At 39.3% G+C, this 4417-nt stretch overlaps 1 pseudogene; it reads right to left on the bottom strand.

The window, feature by feature from the left end:
• LOC100511117 lies at positions 1657-2897 on the bottom strand (annotated as a pseudogene).

Raw genomic sequence — 4417 nt, forward strand, 5'->3', positions numbered from 1 at the left:
CAAACATGATAGGTCACTTCATGTGTGACATTTTCCCCCGATATAATTTGTCTGCGATGACCCTTTCCTTGTTGGTCTCTTGGTTGCTGCAATGGTGGAGTAATCCCTGTGATCACTTTTGTCATGTTGATGGTATCCCTTGTGGTCATCCCATGCCCCTTGAGGACTCAGAGCTCTGCAGGGAGGTCAAAGCCCTGTCTACCTGATGCTCCCACATCTCAGTTTTATTTTGTTCTTTGTCCCTGTATTTTTAAGTATCTGAAACCATAGCTACATTGCCCATAGACAAATCTACAGCAATATTCTTTTTTTTAAATATGCACTTACCACTTTTAATTAGACATCTTAGAGATTAAAAACCCACATAGCAACTGAGATAACAACAATTTATGCATAACTCTCACCAAAGAAAATACACAGATTGCTTATAATCTGGCTGAATTTACTGAAACTATTAGGATTTTAGGGGTAGCTGAGCAGTACTCCTCAGAATATCTTTTCAGGGGTGTTGAGGATAGCCTGAGAATGCTTGGTGAGGCAGATTCATGCACATGGCTTTCAGTGATGGTCAGACTTGCACATGGCACCAGAAGGAAGGTCTTCCAGGACAGTCCCCATCACTGGGAACAGTGGGGACACCACCAGAAGTTCACAACACAACTCTCAGACCCCAGCCACCTGTGAGTGATCTGAGTCAGCACTACATGGAGCTTGCCTCCCAGCCACAGTTCCAGAGACCTGTCGCCTGTGCCCACCCACCAGGGCACACCAGGGCACACTAGGCGTTAGTTTCAAACTTGGTAGAAGTCAGTCAATTCTTTTTTTTTTAATAATTTTTTTATTTTCCCACTGTACAGCAAGGGGGTCAGGTTATCCTTACATGTATACATTACAATTACATTTTTTCCCCCACCCTTTCTTCTGTTGCAACATGAGTATCTAGACAAAGTTCTCAATGCTACTCAGCAGGATCTCCTTGTAAATCTATTCTAAGTTGTGTCTGATAAGCCCAAGCTCCTGATCCCTCCCACTCCCTCCCCCTCCCATCAGGCAGCCACAAGTCTCTTCTCCAAGTCCATGATTTTCTTTTCTGAGGATATGTTCATTTGTGCTGGATATTAGATTCCAGTTATAAGTGATATCATATGGTATTTGTCTTTGTCTTTCTGGCTCATTTCACTCAGTATGAGATTCTCTAGTTCCATCAGTCAATTCTAACAACAAATGGCTCAGTCAGTAGAAACCTCATTTTAGGAAAGAGGACATCAACTCCATACTTAATCTAGTTCAAATCTAATTGTTTTTCCTTTAGAATTAATTTTATATTGAAGAAAGGAAAATGTGGTTTGAGCTACATCATCTATGACATTCAAGAGAGAAAGCAAATGACAATCATAGCCCCAAATAGAGGTGGTGTCCTGTTTTCCTTTTACCGCAGTATATTCATAAGGTTCATATCTTATTTAAAAAGCAAATAAGAAAAAAAAAGTCAATTCTGTGGTACAAACTTTGTTGGGCAAAATAAGTACTTGTACAAATGTTGAAAAATATTTTTACTGCAGCTATTTCAATATGCAATGTTAGTGAAACTGCCCCTGCCATGATGAAGCTACATTCCTATTCTATAACAACATTCAAGTCACACCCTAGCTGTTTTCATGTTACTCTCTCTTTTACTATCCAGGGGTTTGCCGTGGCTAGGTTTTCTAGTTTAAACCACACTTCTCATTCATTCATTTTCAGCTTCTCTTTCAAGTTCTCTGCCTTAAACCGCTGGGTGCAGAAGTCAAACAGTTTCTGGTTCATCTCCATGAAGAGTTTCAGTAAGATGTATATCAAGCCATGTATCCTCTTGTACCAGTGTGTCTTTGAGTTGCGGTACAAGGATGGAAACATGATGGGCAAGGATCTTGGCTGCATTGTCGCTGGTCAGACTTACTATGCACTCATTATTCCAGTAATAGAGCACTCAATCGGCCACCCAGAAGTGTGGACTGGAGACACACTTGGCCACCTGCCAGAATAGAGGCCCCATGAACTTCACAAACACGGATGGCTTGATGATATCCAGAATCTCTTCTAACTCATTTAGGAACATTACTTCTTTTGATCTGTGTGTCTTTGGCCAGTACTTGATAAGGGCCATTACCACTGGTTCAGTGAAGGTTCTGTCCTTTTCTAAAAAGTGTACTACACCGTAGCCAGTTGAGGATTGAAACTTCACTCTTTACAAAGATGGTAACACCTTCAGTAAGAAAATCTTGTGCTCTTCTTTTAGTGGTAAGGCAAATCTATTATTTATACCTCCTAATATTTCCAGTTATTCTGCTATGACATTGTGATGCTCTGTTTCATAAATAAATCTATGAAATATTTATCTGTTTTCTGATGTAAGCTCTTGAGCCTAAGAATTTTCCATCAATTCTGTGAAGGGTAGTTTTAGGAAAATCTCTCTCAATGATCTTCACTGTCAAAGAGCTCTAAAAGCTGCAATACAAACTTCTGATCAACGTATTTCTCTGCTATACTAGGTTGGAAATCTGGAGACTCTAAAAATCTTAAGAAAAATTCATAAACAAGTTGGAGGTGAGGTCAGCCTGCTTATAAATTTGGCTTATCTTCCTCTGGGTCAAATTCTACCCCTGTAGGGTTGGAGGAAGGTGGTCATGTTCAAAACATGGTAACTGAAAACATATGGACTACTTCTGGGTAAATAAGCTCTGTGATTACATTCCAATTATGGGTGATATATTCTATAATTTCACTTAAATCAGCCCATTTGATTTCCTTCCACTTTAGGTCACTTAGTGGATTGGAAACAAAGTCAAAGAGGATACAATACTGAGGTAACTTCTGGATAAAATCTTCACTTGATCAGCAGGAAGAACATTTTTTAAAGAAGGTTTTAAAAAAATTTTTTTTTATTTTATCACATCTGTAGTTGTATAATGATCATGACAATCTGATTTCACAGGATATCCATCCCACAACCCAAGCACATCCCCCTACCACCCAAACTGTCTCCTCTGGAGACCATAAGTTTTTCAATGTCTGTGAGTCAGCATCCGTTCTGCAAAGAAGTTCAGTATGTCCTTTCTTCAGATTCCACATGTCAGTGAAAGCATTTGATGCTGGTGTCTCATTGTATGGCTGACTTCACTTAGCATGATAATTTCTAGGTCCATCCATGTTACCAAAAATGCTGGTGTTTTGTTCCTTTTAATGGCTGAGTAATATTCCATTGTGTACTACATCTTCTTGATCCACTCCTCTGTTGATGGACATTTAGGTTATTTCCATGTCTTGGCTATTGTAAATAGTGCTGCAATGAACATTGGAGTACATGTGTCTTTGTGAGTCATGGTTTTCTCTGGATAGATGCCCAGGAGTGGGATTGCTGGATCAAATTGTAGTTCTATGTTTAGTTTCCTGAGGAATCTCCACAATGCTTTCCACAGTGGTTGCACCAATTTACAATCCCATGAACAGGGTACTAGGGTTCCTTTTTCTCCACACCCTCTCCAGCACTTATTGTTTGTAGACTTTTTGATGATGGCCATTTTGGCTGGTGTAAGGTGGAACCTCATAGTGGTTTTGATTTGCATTTCTCTAATAATGAGTGATGTTGAACATCTTTTCATATGTTTTTTGGCCATCTGTATGTCTTCTTTGGAGAACTGTCTGTTTAGATCTTCTGCCCATTTTTTGATGGGGTTGTTTGTTTTTTTGGTATTGAGCTTTAGAAGTTGTTTATAAATTTTGGAGATAAATCCCTTGTCAGTTGATTCACTTGCAAAGATTTTCTCCCATTCTGTGGGTTGTCTTTTTGTTTTGTTTAGGGTTTCCTTTGCTCTGCAGAAACTTTTCAGTTTGATTAGGTACCTTTTGTTTATTTTTGTTTTTACTGTCATTACTCTAAGAGGCAGATCTGAGAAGATGTTGCTGTCGTTTATGTCAGAGAGTGTTTGGCCTATGTTTTCCTCTAAGAATTTTATAGTGTCAGATCTTATATCTAGGTCTTTAATCCATTTGGAGTTTATTTTTGTGTATGGTGTTAGGGGGGGCTCTCATTTCATTCTTTTCCATGTGGCTGTCCAGTTTTCCCAGCACCACTTATTGAACAAGCTGTCCTTTCTCCATTGTATAGTCTTGCCTCCTTTGTCATAGATTAGTTGGCTGTAGGTGTGTGGGTTGAATTCTGGGCTTTCTATCCTGTTCCACTGATCTATATGTCTGTCTTTGTGCCAGTACTATGCAGTTTTGACAACTGTTGCTTTGTAGTATAGTCTGAAGTCCGGGAGCCTGATTCCTTTGGCTCCATTTTTCTTTTTCAGGATGTCTTTGGCTATTCTGGGTCTGTTGTGCTTCCAAACAAACTTTAAACTATTTTCTTTACTCTACCCTGCATATTCTTTTC

This window comes from Sus scrofa, chromosome 2, assembly GCF_000003025.6.
Source record: "Sus scrofa isolate TJ Tabasco breed Duroc chromosome 2, Sscrofa11.1, whole genome shotgun sequence".
In the NCBI taxonomy this organism is placed as follows: domain Eukaryota; kingdom Metazoa; phylum Chordata; class Mammalia; order Artiodactyla; family Suidae; genus Sus; species Sus scrofa.